This window comes from Protopterus annectens, chromosome 12.part0 (assembly GCF_019279795.1).
Source record: "Protopterus annectens isolate FY-2018-M chromosome 12.part0, PAN1.0, whole genome shotgun sequence".
NCBI lineage: Eukaryota > Metazoa > Chordata > Ceratodontiformes > Protopteridae > Protopterus > Protopterus annectens.
The window spans coordinates 898,188,737-898,206,568 of NC_056746.1; the positions used below are offsets into that span (position 1 = coordinate 898,188,737).

The 17,832-nt window shown below is 41.6% G+C and overlaps 1 protein-coding gene across 1 annotated transcript in view; it reads right to left on the bottom strand.

The window, feature by feature from the left end:
- The window catches only part of CSE1L (chromosome segregation 1 like), a 1,337,268-nt gene extending 1,319,640 nt beyond the window's left edge, over nt 1–17,628 (bottom strand). Inside the window, exon 1 of the mRNA XM_044088970.1 lies at nt 17,527–17,628. The gene's annotated coding sequence lies outside the window, so the exon portion shown is untranslated. The remainder of the gene's footprint in view (nt 1–17,526) is intronic.
- Between the last annotated feature and the right edge of the window lie 204 nt (nt 17,629–17,832).

Genomic DNA, 17,832 nt, shown 5'->3' on the forward strand with positions numbered 1-17,832 from the left:
TAAAAAAAGATCTTACACCTGGATCTGTGCCTAAACCCCCCCTTCAAAAATATATTCATGACCACTGACTCACTATGCCTCTCTCAATTAACACCTTCATATATCTTACCAGGTTGTAACAGACATACATCACAATCTCCTCACTTTAATGATACCACACTATTAAGTGTATGCTCTTCTACCTCTCCAGCCAACACTTCATTTTCTTCTTTAATTTCCCTTCCATAACATTCCCATCTCCCTAATACCCCCCCCCCAGTCAAATTTTCATTCCTGCTCATTACCAGTCTATTGTGGCAGTAAAATACTAATTTCTCACCTCCATGTATTATTAAAAATAATGAAAATTTTGAAAACTAAGTATTAGGTTACTCGACGTAGGTCATCCACTTCTGCAAAGTGGATTGCTACTTGCAGTTTATATTACAGGCTTAATTACAAGTTTATACCAGTAATATGCTGAAAATAGATCTCAATCTGTTTATCTGCTGTGGGATTTTCTCACCTTGTATACAATTTACTTATCAGATATGTTAGTGTTTTAGGATGAAGCCTTCCACCAGCATTGTAAAATATTTAATTTGCAGGGCTCCTCTTCCCTTGTACACGAAATTAGTTAACTGCTTAAAAATGTTTTTTTTTTTATCTATTGTGGAGCTTTTGTCCGTGAGGCCTCCACTGAAAGTCAGCCATGGCTCAGACTTGCAGAGTTTTCAAAGGACAAACATGTACACCTAACTTATCTCTTGGGATGGAGTTGACAATTATGTTAAAAAAAATCACTGCGGCATTGCTTCTGTAACAAAACTTTATAGCATGAATGTGCCCTGCAGCAATGTGCCAGTATAAACAGAGAGGGGCTAAGGGACATGGAAGAAAAATAATCAAACTTCAAGTAAAGAATCTGAGTGACAAATTAGAACCAATGCCACTGAACTTGATAGTTTGAAAGAAGCAATATCCCTTTTTTGCTTTCTTAAACTTAAGGCTTTTAACCAATATTAGTATTTGCCAAATGTTTTACCTAGACCACTTTTTGGATCTAGAAGCACTTACTGTAAAAAGGGCTAAAATGTAATACAGTCAGTTTTAGTGGGATTTACCGTGCATAACTAAAGAACTTGAGGTGTGTGTGTATAGATCTATACATAAAACTACACACAGACACATACGTACACACACAGAATGGGGTCTAACGAACTTAGCAATTTTAATTGTGTTAGTTGTTTTTAAATGCAGTCCATTTTAATGGCTTATGGTTTCTTTAAGTATCACAGCTTAGTTACTTTAAATGAAAGCGCCTGCAAAGGCTATAAATATGGGAATGGTGCCTATGCTAATCACTCTGATGAAGTCCCTGAACTTTTGAAGATGAAAGCACCAAGGTGTTTATTGTAAGAACAGTAAAGCACATTAAATTCCTGTTTTAACTATAGGAAAACATTGCCCTTAAACATAGAACTGAGATGGATTTACACTGGTAAAACTTCTGAATAGCTGAGATCATAATAGACAATTTCTGAGGACCCATGTATGGGATTGTTAGGAAAATGCATAATAGCAATGTGCATGCTTAGTACATTAAAAGGCTTAATACATTTATTCTGTTCATACTGCATGAAACTGCACAGCTATTAGAAACTTAAGACACTTTATTCTGCTTATGTAATGAAAATATATGCAGCTACCGGAAACCTAATAAAAGAGACATTCTATTTCTGCTTATGCCATGAGAAAATGTGCAACTGCTAGAAGTCTTAATAAAGAGAACAATCGATGTTTGAAAGCTTAAAACCATAGTCAGCACTACTTGTACCAAAGCTAGAAATGTACTTTCAATCTAGACAAAATGTATCGCATATATCAGAACTGTACAATGGAGAATTGAAAAAACAAGGTGGGCTAAATAAGCCCAGGGGATTGTTTTTTTTTTTCTTTTTTTTTTTGCAAAATAATCTGATCATGTCAGCAAGAAGCCTGGCAACATTTTCTTTTCTGTGTACAGAAAGCTGTGCTGTGTCCAATTAGCAGTCAGTAAGTAAGTAAGTAACATTGCATGAAGAGAAAATTATATAAAATAATATACTGACCACCAGTTGGTCAGACAAAAATCCTGCTACTACATGCTTTGTCTCCTTGCTGCAAGTAGTAAAGGGTGTGCTAACTTTGAACCCAAGCTTATTGATCTTTACAGATTGGTCCTTCGGACCGGAACCCTCTCCACCTCAGATCAGACGGCCAGGTAGCTGAAACCGTACAGGGAAGAAACCAAAATCGGTGGTTCTTGTATGGAAAGTCCTCCGACTGAATTGTCAAAAGAGGCCAGCCACTTTCTGATCTGTGACTGAAGGACGGGTCTCCGCGAATCAGTGATCAATCACGTGTAAGGTGAATCTACTGTTTTCTGTTTTAGATCAGGGACTAGATGTTTTGTTTTTTGCCAGATTGTATTTTTCTTACAGTCAAGGATGGAAAAAAAAAGAAAAGTACTGTCTCATCATACATCAGGAGAAACCAAATAAAGTAGACTGCCATTGTGAAGAGACTAACAAAATCCATGGTACACGTTAAAATTAAGAGAAGTTACGTAACAATCAAAGGTAAAATAAAATGGGTAAAAATTGCACAAAAACACCGCAGAACCCGCCATTAACGGAAGACGCAAAATAAAGAGTGCAACGATATTCTCACAAGAAATGGCAAGCAACTTGGGATTCAACCCACCTAGAGGTAGCCAGGTTTTACTTTATGTTGATGACATTCTGCTGGCAGCCCCCACCCAGCAGGATTGTAAGGAATATACCATAGCACTTCTATGAATTTTAGCTGCTGAGGGACATAAGGTAAACAAAGAAAATGCAGCTCTGGAAAAACCAGGTTAAATACCTAGGATATGTAATATCCAAGGAAGGTAGAACGTTAGATGAGGACAGAAGCACCAAAACCCACTACCAAGAAGGACATGTAGTCCTTCCTGGTACAACTAATTTTTGCCGAAGCTTGATTCCAAACTAGGCTTTGGAATCTGCACCCTTAACTGACATGGTATATAAGACGCCTGTGGCAGCGCAGGATTTGTTACAAATGGACACCAGAGGCAGAGTCTGCTTTTTGTAAACTAAAGCAGTTAATAGCGTCCTCACTAGTTCTGGGATTGCCAAACTATCAAACGTTTTTCCCAGACTGTAGATTGTAAGCAGGGTTACATGACATCAGTATTAACACAGCAGCATGGGGATAAGCAACACCCCATTGCTTACTATTCATCACAACTAGACCCAGTGACACGATCCTTACCCCACTGTGTACAAGCAGTAGTTGCAGCTGCAATGGCAGTACAGGCTTCAGCCTCAGTATTCTTGTTCCACCCTTTCACTTTGAGAATGCCCCATGCAGTCGCGATCATTTTACTGCAAGAAAAAAAGTGGCATCTCTCTCCCCTGCTAGGCACCTTTCCTGCATGACTATACTGTTGTGCCAAAGTCATATGACAATTGACCGATGTACAACTTTGAACCCTTCTTCACTGCTCCAAACCCCTGCAGATGGTACACCCCACCGCTGCCTGCGGGTAATTGAGCAAAAGACCCTAGATGGCCCATGCAAAAGGAGTCCTGCGGGGAAAAAGCCTAGTAGGATATGCAGTAGTCTCGGATACAGAGATTGTAAAAGTAAAATCTTTACCACACAATTTATCTGCACAGGCAGCAGAATTGATTGCCCTGACACAGGCATGTACCTTAGCAAAGGGTAAATGTGTAAACATTTTTACTGACAGCCAGTATGCTTTTTCCACCGTACATGTGTTTGCACAACAGTGTAAAAACCGGGGAATGATAACATCTACTGGTAAACCTATAAATCATGCACAGTTACCTCAGAAAGTGGCCATTTGCAAATGTACAGCTCACACCAAGCAACAGGATAGGATTTCAAAAGGTAATGCGAGAGCTGATACAGCTGCAAAACAAGCAGCCACAAGAAGTATTTCTTTTAGATAAGGAATTGCAACCATCTGAAACTTTAGATAGACATGTTAAAAACAATGCAGACACACTACGCAAGCTGAAAAACAACAATGGATAAAACGAGGAGCGATCCTCGAAAAGGGGCTGTACATCTCTAGAGAAGGAAAACCGATACTACCCTCTAATTTGTTTTGCTATGCAGTATTGTTGAGCCATGGGCAGTGCCATGGCTCAACAGGGGGGATGGTACAGCTGGTGAACCAAGTGTTCACAATGTACGGATTTACAAACTACTGTAAAATATTTTGTTTGACGTGTCAGATTTGTAACAAACATCATGAGCAGGGGACGATAAAGCCCAAGCAAGGGAGTTTCCCCACACCGCCATATCAGTTTCACACTATCTGTATGTAATTTATAGAACTGAACAAATGTGAAAATAAAAAAAGAAAAAAAAGTATTGTCTTGTCATTATAGATATGTTTTCCAGGTGGGTGGAAGCCTTTCCAACCAAAATTCCGGATGCAGCTACAGTGGCAAAAGTGCTAGTCAAGGAAATTATTCCTAGGTTTTGCATTCTGGAAAGAATCTACAGTGACAATGGTACACATTTTGTAAAGCAAACCATACAGCAGATAAGTAAGCATTTTGGTATTTCTTTAAAAAAAAAATCATTGTGCATACCACCCACAGTCTGCAGGGCTAGCTGAAAGGCATAATGGTATACTAAAAAGCAAATTGAGAAAATTAATAGCAGAGACAGGAAAAACATGGTTGTATTGTTTACCCCTGGCACTGCTGAGTATGAGAACTGTCCCTACAGCAAAAGGATAGACTCCTTTTGAAAAACTGTTTGGAAGAGATTATACACACCCCAGTGGAAACTTCTCATGTCATCAGACCAGGAAGCTGATTTTACAGTAGCTGAATATATGAAAAAGTTGAGTTCTAAACATCTGTTGCAGTCAAACTCTGTTTCAGATAAAAAACAGAAACATCGGAAGTGGCAATGACGCCAGGAGACTGGGTATGGATTAAAATCGTGAAGCGAAAGAACAGGGCATCGCCAAGGTGGGAAGGTCCCTACCAGGTGCTTCTTTCGACACCTACCACAGTCAAAATAGCAGAAAGAGCTTAGTGGATACACATGACGTACTGCAAGCTAGTAAAGAACTTTGTATTGGACAAAGATCTTACCTCTCCATTGGACCCCAAGCACAAAGTCTGGCTACAAGGGGGGGGGGCAGATCAATAGGACTAATCAGTCTCAAACCCAGTGAAGAAACCATCGGTGCTGAAGGTCCTATTAGGGCAGAGAGTAAGATCACGTGTCCAAAATAAAATGACAGAATCCAGTAAGATCCAAATACACCTACTTGGAAGAACCGGAGAAAACGGAAATACAGAACAACCATTTCTACAAAAATATTACATGACCATCCTGTTGACTGTACTGGTGACAATCTTTTTATTGTGGCCATTTCTTTTCTCAGCCATGCAAGTTGAACTGAATAAGCGTGCAGAGTGGCACCCGAACTTTAATACTTACCAGGCAATCAAATATGTGTATGCTGAAACCTTCAATGTTTGGAATTGCTGGAATTGCACAGCTTTACCAACAGCATATGGGGGGCTACTGTTGACTGCAGTTCCCCTATGGGCCAACAAGACCTGGGAAAACTTAATTCATGATACATCAGATGTCACATCAAAAGATAAGGTAGCATTGCACTTGTCTATTTGACAGAAAGGTAGTGTGTGTTTTTATAAGAATGATACAGTCAAGGTGGGTTGGAGCTATTGCAATGCAACTGTTCCCTATAGATGCTATACTAAATCCGATAACATATTTTACTGCAACAAGAGCTAGGATTCATTTGTTGAACTGATGCATAGGACAACTGAAGTAAAACATAATGCTGATCTCTATAAACAACTGTCTATAATTGATAAAAAAACATTTCACGCAGAGCAAGGGTATAGTAAAGTTACTACTAAAGTAGAAGACTTAGTTTATATGTGGAAGAAAAGCATATAAATGGCTACCTGAGAATTGGTCCGGCAGTTGTTTTTTGGGATACCTGGTTCCGGCCATACGACACACTGCAGTTTTACCTCAAGGGAAGATTCAGAATGTCCGAGAAATCAAGAAGCCTGTCAATCCAGTGGGACAAATCAATGCAGCCTGGAAAAACCATCAAAACTTAGGTCCAGAGAACAGCAAAGGACTGTCACAACATGGATCCGAGTGATACTGTTGTATCGTGGGCAGGCGTACTACCAGCATATGGAGCAACAAAATCAATCTGGGAACGGAGAAAATTGCCTAAGCTTCTCGAAATAATGAGAAATGCAACCTTTTCCGCCCTAGAATTGGTAACAGATGAAATGACCGCCATGAGAACAGTGGTACTTCAAAACCGCATGGCTCTTGACTTCACCCTAGTGGTGAGAGGAGGTATGTGCACTTTAATCCAGGAGGAGTGCTGTTCGTATATTCCTGACCACAAACACGACAAACAACCATCTTGAGGTAATCCAGCAGGTGTCGGCCATGACCAAACCAGGACCAAATCCATTGACGGACTTTTTCCAGAAATTGTTTGGGGGTGGGGCAGTATCCTGATGAACATTCCGATTGCCTTCTGTGTAGGGATTGCTCTACTGATGGTGTGTGGGTGCTGCTGCATCCCCTGCATAAAAGGACTAATCAAAAATTTTGTAGACATTTCAGTTTTGGAAACCTCGTACCAAGATGCTGAACTCTAAGAGTTACTAAAACACTGAAAATGCTTTCACGGGCTTAAAATGAATGACTCTCTTAACTGCAAATCCTGAGTGGGGAGAGGTCAAGGAAAAAAAAAAAACACTGTTTATGCTCGTTTTGAAAGTAGAATAAAAGTATTAAAAGGGGGGGGGTGTTAGGAAAATGTATAATAGCAATTTGCATGCTTAGTACATTAAAAGGCTTAAAAGGGTTAATACATTTATTCAGTTCATACTGCATGAATCTGCACAGCTTTATGAAACTTAATAAAAAAAATACACTTTATTCTGCTTATGTAATGAAAATATATGCAACTACCGGAAACCTAATAAGAGACATTCTATTTCTGCTTATGCCATGAGAAAATGTGCAACTCCTAGAAGTCTTGATAAAGAAAACAATAGATGTTTGAAAGCTTAAACCATAGGTCAGCACTACTTGTACCAAGGCTAGAAATGTACCCTGAATCTAGACAAAATGTATCGCATATATTAGAACTGTACAATGGAGAATTGAAAAGACAAGGTGGGCTAAAATAAGCCCAAGGCCAGGTTGCTTTTCTCAAACGTTTTTGCAAAACAGCAATAATCTGATCATGTCAGCAATAAGCCTGGTAACATTTTTTGTGTAACATACAGAAACCTGTGCCCAATTACGTCAGAAGTAGACTAGTAACATTTTCTGTGCGACATGAAGAGAATTGTATAAGAATATACTGACCACCAGTTGGTCAGACAAATCCTGTACCTACATGCTTTGTCTCCTTGCTGCAAGTAATAAAGGGTGCCTTGCTTGAACCGAACTTGTATTGATCTTTGAAGTTTTTCCTTTACAGGGATACATAGTTTAGGACCAGTCTGTCCATTAGTAGCACAAGGGACAGTTCTGGGGTAAAATTTCCCTTTCGCATCCATAGGTCTAAGTTGTGCTTGGGTATTAACAAGGATGGCCTTTATTTTATGCGGCTGGAGTCTGTTCCAGAGCAGTCGTCCAAAAAGACCAGTATACAACTGGTCTCTCCAACCAATTCTGTTGATACTGCAGAACAGGTTAAGATCCCCAGACAGTACTTCTAATGCCATCTGACTTCCTGATGTGCAGTATTTCTAATGCCATCTGACTTCCTGATGTGCAGTAAATCCCATCAGTACTGACTTGGAGGATGCCTTGAAAGTAAGAAACATGTCACCTCAACCTGCAAAACAGAGTGCAGTGAGAGGGCTCTGAGTTGGTCTACATAGGACATACTGTTTAGTCTTTTACCCTTTCATTAAGATATCTGTGAGTGCTCCAGTTGTTAAATACCAAACGGGGGAGGTCCCAGCACAGAACACTGAGGAACTCCACTGCCGACAGCTCTCTGTGGAGGTAAATTACCTTTTTTTTCCCTGCATCCTAAGAGGCAGTTGGCAAACCACGGGCTTATTCTCAGTTTATTTAGCTTTTCTACTACGTCCGAGTGAGGAACTGTGCCAAAAGCTTTGGCCAGGTTGTTTTTTTAAATTTGTTGACCGGGAGTGTCCGACTGGACGTAGGTCCATTTTCAGCAGAGGCCCAGGGAGAAAAGCTCCATAGTAAAATAAACAAACAGTAGTTACATTAGATTACATAGCGATTAACAATTTAACATAGCAATTACTTACAACATATTTACAGATGAACATATTACATCAGTAGACAACTAGAATCTTTATCTGTAAAGTACATAACAGACATTAAAACAGATATTACAATGAGAAGTTCCTGCTGTATAAGTACTAGGCTTATGAGCATCTGAGCTTGCTATAATCAAGGTAGTTAGTGGAATGGAAAGAAAGGTAGTGGTTGGATGATATTAGAGTGGCAGTTGCAAGGGCATAGCCAGCATGTTTTTAGGTACGCTTTTAGTAAAGTTTTGAAGTGGGTGCATGATGGTACGGAGGTAATTGTGGGTGGGAGCGAGTTCCATAATTTGGCTATGGCGCAAGAGAATAGTGCTTCACCAGCAGAGTTATTGGCTTTAGTGATCTGCAAGTGATTTTTGTTGCTGGATCTTAGTGGTCTGGTGGTGTGATAGGGTTGGAGTAGATTCTGGAGGGATGGGACATTTAATAACATTTTTTATGCCGTGTGTACTGTTTTGCCTTCATCTATTGATTTGGTGACATTTTCAAAAAAGTCCACCAGGTTGAGAAAGCATGACCTGCCCTTAACCAATCCAAATTGAGACAGATCCACCGGTTGGTGGTTCTCTGTATTTTGTGAATCTTTCCAAGGCTTTGCATATAAAGAATCAGACTTATGGGTCTGTGGAGGGCCTTCCTTTATGTAGGAAGAGGACTACAGCTGTTCTCCATTTGCTATGTACAAACCCTGTATGAAGGCCGAGATTGAACAGTGTTGGGAGTGGGAGGTGGAAAATGGATTATTTGAATCAAAATGGGTCACACCATTCTATTTATGATAGTTTATCTAAACTTAGATTGGAAAAACCCACCTAGACTCCAATTGTGCATCAACTACCACAATCTGAGATGGTATCCTAGGAAGTTACTAGGCTATTGGCCCCGAGGCCCTTGTAAGCCTAACCAAGAGTTTGCCCCGTGTTTAGACAAATCAGCACCCAAAGCCCCTGTCTAGCAGGGACACAGGTGGAATCCCAGGGGTGTATTTAGTTTCCCATCCAGTTATCCAGGTTGCACTTGAAAAGGGATAATGAGGCACTCCGCTTGACATGGACAGAGAGTCTATTCCACAAAAGGGGAGGGTCTCCAGGACACATCTGTCCTGCCAACAAGTCCTACTGATGTCACAGACCAACTCTAAAAACATCTATATTTATTTGGTGTAATGGTTATAGCCACTTCCAGTAAAAAATTTAAGCATTAAAACCTCTGCCTCTGACCATTTAAATGTTGTAAACCTACTCAGATGATTTTGACAGCTAGAGTAATCCCATATTTCAATGCATACACTCTGTAAAGTTACAACAAATGAACTGGATTCTCTTTTTTAATCAATGCAGCAACCCCATAAACAGCCTTCTGAACTATCCCATTCAGGGAAAAACTATTGCCTATCTAAAGAATAAGGCTTCAAGGCAGACTCTCTCCCCTTGGCTTACCTCAGATATTAAGCTACTAGTAAAAGACAGAACAAGTCTATGCAGAAAAAGGAGCTACGCTGTACATAGACTAAAATAAAGTGGCTACGTTGAAAGTCAAATAGTGCCAAAACTGAATGCTTCAGTCAAGTACAAAACTACCTATTAAACTATTATTTGAAGGCAGCTTAGCACTTCCAAATTACTCCCAAATGCAGACAGTTGTACTACTCCCAAATGCAGACAGTTGTACTACTCCCAAATGCAGACAGTTGTACTACTCTTCAAAAGAATACGATTTCTCAGTCAGAATACCTGTAGTCCCACACTACCCACCAACCTCGCTTTTGTAACCCTTCTTTCCAATTACTGCTTCCAATTCACAAAATTGGACCAATTCCTTTTCAAATCCAACCAAAAGGTGAAATTCCTTAGAAACATGGATACAGGCTACAACCCCCCCCCCCCCCCCAAGTTTCACACTTTACATTCCATTTCTTTTTAATTAGCCTAGCCATATTCTAAGTAAACCCCCTCCCCAGAGTACTTACCAAATTATTAGATCCTCACAGATAAGGCAACACAGTTTCCATCTGTCCTAACGCTAACAGAAGTTGTACAGTCACTGAAACCACATTAACACTGAAGATAAAATTACATTAAACCATTCTTTTAGACCATGAGGGCTTTTGAAAAAAAAAATACCAAATATATGCTTCTTCACGGAAGTGGTAAAATGACTTGAGAACTTGGAAAACAGAAATTTCTGAGCAACTGGATCATACACCAAACTGGAAGCATAACAACAAGAGGGGTCCCACAATATGGTTTTGTTTTCATTTATATAAAATGTACAACCATCCGTATCATACCTGATAATTTAATGCAGATGTTTTTTGTTGTTACAAGTCCCACAGGGCTATATCGTGCACCCACTACTACACTCGCTGTATATTATAGTAATAAGCCTCCACCAGATGAAGTGTATAATGTATGCAGATGAAATGGCTATGACCAGGTTCCTCGTTCTGAGCACTGAACTTCATAGGTTCATACTAGGCTATCTGCCCTAGGGCATTTATAAGCCTAGCCAGAGTGTGTGTGGCTTTCACCACCCCTTAGGATGAGAATACTATACCCATTAGTTTGCTGTGCCTCTGTCCAGCAGTGATACAGAGATGATTCCCGGGGTAAACCTACGATCTCCCATCCACTCGTCAAGATTTCTCTTGAACAGAGTCAGTGAGGGGCTCTGCCTCACATGGACTGGGATTCTGTTCCATAGTGTAGGGAGTCTCTGGGTGATGAATCTGTCCCTCCAGCACGTCCTATTTATATCCGTGTTGAGGTTTAAGTCTCTTGCTCTCATGGCTCTGGTGGATTTGGATTTTTTGAGGTGGAGCATGTCCATTAATTCCGGGTTGGACATGGCCTTGTATGTCAGGCACAGATCACCTCTGAGCAGACGGTATGCGACTGAATAGAGCTGGAGTTTCTTCAGTCGGGCAGCGTATGACATATGTTTGAGCCCCTTTGTCCTTTTGGTGAGGAACTTTTGGGGTCTTTCCAACTGCTGCAGGTGTCGGGTAAGGTACATTCCGAATGGGGCGTTGTACTCAATCATTGGTCTGATAAGTAAAGAGTACAGGGGTACAATGACCACTCCTGATCTGTATGTGAATCCCTTCATGATCAGGTGGGCAATGTAGAAGGTCTTCCTAACCACTTTGGCAATGTGAGTGTCAAAAGAGAAGTTACTGTCAACTTGGGTCCCCAGGTCCCTGATAACTTCTTCCGTGTTTAATGGATTACCACCTATGTGGTCATTAGGGGTTACCTTGTTTTTCCCAAAGGGTATGACTATACATTTTTTGGCATTTAGCTTAAGGTCATGGCTCTGGCACCAGTTATCCATTTCTATGTGACCTGTCTGGAGGATGTCTGTGTCTGATGGAGTGTCAATTATGGTGCCCAGTTTGCAGTCATCTGCAAATTTTGTCAGCCACAATTCCCCTATGTTTGCCTGCACTTCAGAAAAATAAATGCCGAACAAGAGGGGGCCCAGGACTGAGCCCTGTGGGACACCGCTCGTGACCGGCTTAGAGTCTGACATGGCACCAGCAACTCTAACCCTGTGTGTTCTGTCCTTCAGCCAGTTTGCAACCCATCTTGTGACATATGGGTTTACATCTAAGCTGGTGAGCTTTTCTATGATGCCCGAGTGGGGTACTGTGTCGAACGCTTTTGCTAGGTCAAGGTAGGCTGTGTGAACTGCCTTACCCTCATCAATGGCCTTAGTGACCGTTTCGAAAGTCGACCAAGTTCAAGAGGCAGGATCTGCCCTTGACAAAGCCAAATTGGGTAGGATCCAGTGTCTGTAGGTCCCCAATATCTTTATTTAGGAGTTCCATTATGATCCTCTCCATAGCTTTGCAGACAAGGCTCGTCAAGCTTATGGGGCGGTAATTTCTAGGGTCCGTAGAAGCACCGCCTTTGTGGAGTGGGACCACAGTTGCCGTACGCCATTCTTTGGGTACGTATCCTGTAGTAAGGCTAAGATTAAACAGCAGCCTTATGTGTGGGTTTAGTTTCTCATATAGTTCTGTAGCACACAGCCGGGACACCGTCCGTCCCATTGATGCTGTGTTTTTGCTTTAGAGAGAGCACCACTCACCTGGGCCTCTGTGATGTTTGGGAGGCTAGACTCTGGTGGGATAGATATTTCTCCTTTTGGGGAGGGAGGGGAGAAATTTGCAATGAACCTGTCTGCCAGTATGTTGGCAATGTCTGTGGGTTCAGTGATTTTTTTATCATTTTGGACTAATTCTGAGCATATCTGGGAGTTTCCACCCAGGTTTCTAACATAGCTAAAGAAGGCTTTAGGATTGTCTTTTGTGTCATTAGCGATTTTTCTCTCAAAGTTGGCCTTGGATGATTTTATGAGTGATCGTAGTTTTTAGCTAGTATTGATCAGAGATGCCTTCCCTTTTAGGGATTTTGCTCTGTCATGTAATAGCTTTCTCCTCTTGTTGTAGAGTTTGTTTATGGCTGGAGTCCACCAGACCGGCCTGCCTTTGGTGGAAAGGGTCTTGATTTTATTAGGGATTGCTTGATCCATACGTTCCTGGAGGTGCTCGTAGAAGGCATTTGTAAGGGTTTCAGCAGCGTGGGTTGTGGTTTCCACTGGCTCGGGGGCCTTGAAGGATACCACTCCAGTCTTAAGAAGTGTGAAGTTTGCTTTTGAGAAGTTCTTCACTGTGGTCTTTTTGCTGGGGTGGGGGCAGGATGTGGATCTCCAGTGAGATTAATTTATGGTCTGATCTTACCAATGAGGGATATACTTCCGTGTGGAGCATTTTGTCCCCATGTTTGTGATGATCAGGTCTAGTATATTTTCTCCTCTTGTGGGAACGGTGACTAGTTGTTCCATAGCATTTGAGTTTATGAACTCAAGGAACCTTTGGGCTAGGGTGTTGGGGCTTGAGTAATGTTCCCAGTCTATGTTTGGGTAGTTGAAGTCACCCAATATGATGGTGTTTGGAGAGACATTCATACTCTCCAGTGTCTTCAGGAAGGCTGTGTGGGTTTCCTGAGTTTGAGAAGGTGGTCTGTAGCATGTTACAAACTGTAGGGCAGTTTTACCTATGGTTAATTGCACCTGGATGGTCTCCGATGCTTCGTGCGTTGCCACTAACCTGGAGGTGTGGGTATCCTTTATGAATATGGATACTCCCTCCTTTTGTGGTTCGGTCTGGATTTTGGGGCTGGAACGCATGATATGAGGTATAACCTGATAGTGCTGGGGTGCTCTCAGGAGCCTTGAACCAGGTTTCAGTCACAGCACAGACATCGATGTTCTCCATACTGAGGAGGGCTTCAAGGGTGCATCTTGAGGTTTAGACTTCTGGCATTGAGCAGTATTACCCTTAGTTTTTCTCCATTTTTGTTTTCTAGGGCGGTAGGTTTATCATTTGAGCCTTGCCTAAAAAAGGCACTATGGGGTGGCAAGAGCCTTTGCCAATATCCGAAGCCCAGGGTGACCGGTGCAAGCCGCCCTTGAAGCAGTGTGGCTTGTCAAGCATGTCATCCCAGGCAGACAGACATTTGATCCCCTTAGAATGACACCAGTAATTAAGCCAATTATTAAAGCTGATCATTTTGTCTCTGTATTGTGGCATCATTCTTGGTGAGGGTAGGATACTGCTCAGGGTCAGGGTCATACCGGCCTGGGCTACATAATCTGAGAGCTCCTCTATGTCTCTTTTCATGTAGTCCAGGGAGGTACGTCTCAGGTCGTTCACACCGGCATGGGCAATGACAGAGTCATACTTGTACTTGCTGTGGAGTGACCTGAGTGCTTGTGTTATGTGGCGGATTCTAGCGCCTGACAGGCAGCTTACTGTGATCTTTTCCTTGTTCAGTCTGGTGAGTGGGACGTCAGTGGGTCTGACTATGGAGTCACCTATAACAAGTGTGTCTGGCATTGTGTTTGGCCTTAAGGGCTGTGACCATTTAGCACACTGACTTTGAGAACTGTGTGTTGCATGCCTTATGTCTTGAGGTGGCAGTTGCTTGGGTGTCTGCTTTGGAGGCCTCTGTAGTTTTGGTAGATTTTTGATCAGTGCCTCCGAGTATGTCTTTGTGTGTTTATGTGTTTGTTTTGCAGTTGTGATAGTTCTATGTGAAACTGGGTTTGTGGTGTGCGTGGTTTCCTTCTCCTCCTGTCTGGTCTTGCCAGTCCTGAGTTGAGAGAGCTCAGCCTCCAGTTTGGCTATATAGTTGCATCTCTCACATGTATTTGTGTTTTGTGGGAGAAGGAGTGGGTTGTCTGTGTACATGAGGCAATTGTAACATTGCCTCAAGATGCCCAGATTCACCAGCTGAACAAGTAAGATTTTAAAGCTACAAGGAAATTGCTTTGTATATAAAACCATCAAAGTATACTACCAACACCTAAATTCACCATTACGGACCCTTGGGGCAACCCTCTTGCTATCACTACTCAGATGATATCAAGTTTTATTTCACCAGCACACACAAGCTCATGTTATCGGCCAAATTTCTTCTACTACAAATTCCACCTCAGCTCTCCCCTGTAAAGAGAATCCTAGCCTAGTGGGACTAATCAAGTCGACAAAAGGTAAAAAATAAGTATCAACTCAACTTCAAGTCTCATATGAGGTATCAAACACTAAAGTCAAAGATGTTGGGTAATCCACTGTCAAAAAGGTACAGCTCCTCAAACTGGAATACTGCCTCCCTTTAACTGTACTTTCTCTGTACACAAAGATTGAGAATATTTATTCATCCACCTAATATAACAAAAAGAGCATCGCTACCCAACTCTCAACTTAACTGACAACTCATTACATCCATTTTAGTACTCAGGTGGCAAAGTGGCATAGCAGACAGTGGTGTCACCCGCACAGCAAGATGTTCTCCAGTTTAATTTTTTGCTTGGGTCCTGTAAGTGCAGAGACTGCATGTTCTCCATGTGTTTGCGTGAGCTTCCTCCAGGTGCTCCAGTTTCCTCCCACATACTGAAGACATGCAGAAAGTGGACTGCACACTCTAAATTGGCCACAGGTGTGAGTGCGTGTGGTACTGAAGAACAACCGCAGAAAGACAGGCAACCCAGTGGTGTGAACCTTGTCTACAGGAGGATAGTCCCTGTTGAAATGACACCCTGACCTCATGTGCAAAAATGAGGAGGAAGGGTCGTGGATGGACAGACATTCATTTACAAGAAAATTAAATGATGGGAACGGTCCACCATATTTTAGCAGGTGGCAGTTCATAAGCCAATCCTGTACTCTATTAGAAACAATATCAGCAGTTATACACGCCCTCATTACTCTTACTTCATACTAAGCTACGCTATACCATCTTACACCAAGTTGTGCAATAAAATATACTTACATTATTACTCTGCTACTGAAAGTCTTCAACATTGCATAAGTAAGCATTAATATACACATTGCAAGTGTTATTTAATGTTTAACATTCGTCACCCTTGGGTTGTGATTTGGTATGTGCAATCTTTGCAAGACACCTTAACAGTTTATTTCTTTATATTCTTAAATATATTTACTATTACGACTTTAGACCCAGGTCGTGTACGAAAAAGGTCCTTACATCAGTTTTGTATTAGAACATCACCCAGTCCTGTCAAAGGTGTAGGACACGCCCATACCTGCGCAGAAATCACGGTAGGGTACCGTTCTAATACAAAACTAGGGTTACCACCTGTCTTTGGGCAGTGGTGTCCTGCAAAAAATGGCAAATGTCCTGAGATTTTTAGGACAAAAATATTACCTATATTTAAGTGCATAAACAGTTATTTTGTATCTGAAACACCTAAATGTTATAAGAAACAGAAAAAAAGCAACTAAAACGCCACAAGAATAAGCTTTTATTTAAACAAAAAAGTAAAGTGCTGTCCTTTGTACTGGCTGTGGATATATTTTGCCATACAAAATATGACGTTTCTACAAAAAATGTCCAACTTTGGGCATTTGAAAGGTGGCAAGCCTATACAAAGCCCTTACATCAATTCACTTTGTTGGTCAACACGTACAAACACAGCGACCTTCATACTGTAGAACCTCGACAACCTGGTGCTTCAGTAACAATCCGAACAAAATGACAAGACAACTTGTTTGTATCTCAAGAGATGTGTGCAATGATGCAACTATTTTGCAAATGCACGTGTCAAATCTGTACACTGACTTGCGTAATACAATTAAATGCTACACGTTTAACAAAACTGTTAAATAAAAAACAACTCTCAAAAGAACGTCCAAATATTCATATAAGATGCTTTAAATTAAAACGACAGCTTTACTTTACCAATCAAGAAAAGTACACAAGACCAAAAAGGGAATGAAGAGGAAGCAGAACTGTATAATTAACTTTGTTACAAAAGCTAAAAACATCACTTAAATAAGCAGCTTCTAAACAGAAGTAAAACATCCTCAAGCAGTTGCAGTTCTGTGCAGCACCTTGTTCTCTCTAACATCCAAGAAAATGCAGCCCCCAAAAATATGGCAAACAATCACGCTCCACAAAGGCTACCGCTAGGCAGCTAGAATAAAACTGAACCAATTGACGTGTTAGGGATCCAAGGTAACACGAATTAAGCATGAAAGAACAGCAGCTCAGAATTTAAGGTGTTCTCAAAATAAATACATAACACCAGGCCAAAGAGGGGTAACATACATCACAGGTAAAAATAAAAGAAGCAATTCAACTCATCCTAGGATATCGTACACGATGCCAAACGTTCCCGTTTAAACATCGTGCAGTCCACTACTGCTTTTAATCCCAACAATTACAGGTCCACAGGTCCTAACATTTCATTGTAGGAAAACTGACCAGACTATTTAGTGTTCCCCCAACCCAATTTTACCCTAGAACGTAAAAGGGCACAACTGCGCCTGCTCAACATAGCACGCGTCAAGACAGGCACGCGCTTCTGACCATGTGTACAAAATACCAAGTCTTCTCACTGGAAGCACCAAAAATTAACTCAGTCAGCTCAAGCTTCCGGGCCTCAGCCGTAGCTACACGCAGTCCAGTAAGCAGTTTTCCCCCAAGCACGTCAGGCCCTACAGCCGTCACGGGTAAACCATGCAACCTACACTCCCTACAAATGTTTAACTGTCAAGTCTACACAGGCTCACTATGCCAGCTTACGTCAGTTATCTTACCTTCGCCTCAGCAGATACAGCTACTACCAAAACCCAAGAACCACTTTCAAACAACAGTATTACTGCTTCTCCTATAACATTCAAACTCCACCAAAATGGCGCGCTCACCCCAAAGCGCCTGCGCGTTCTGACTATCCAGCGATGCTCGATCCTCAGGATTCGGCAACGCGCGCGTGACGAATCCCGCCCAGTAGGATGGGCATCGGGGAAGTGCGAAGTTGTTGAATAGTATCCAAGACTGTCTTTTGAGCGGTTATGTTTGATTAATGCTCATGCTTGAGTTGTTTTAATGTCATCCGGTTTTGG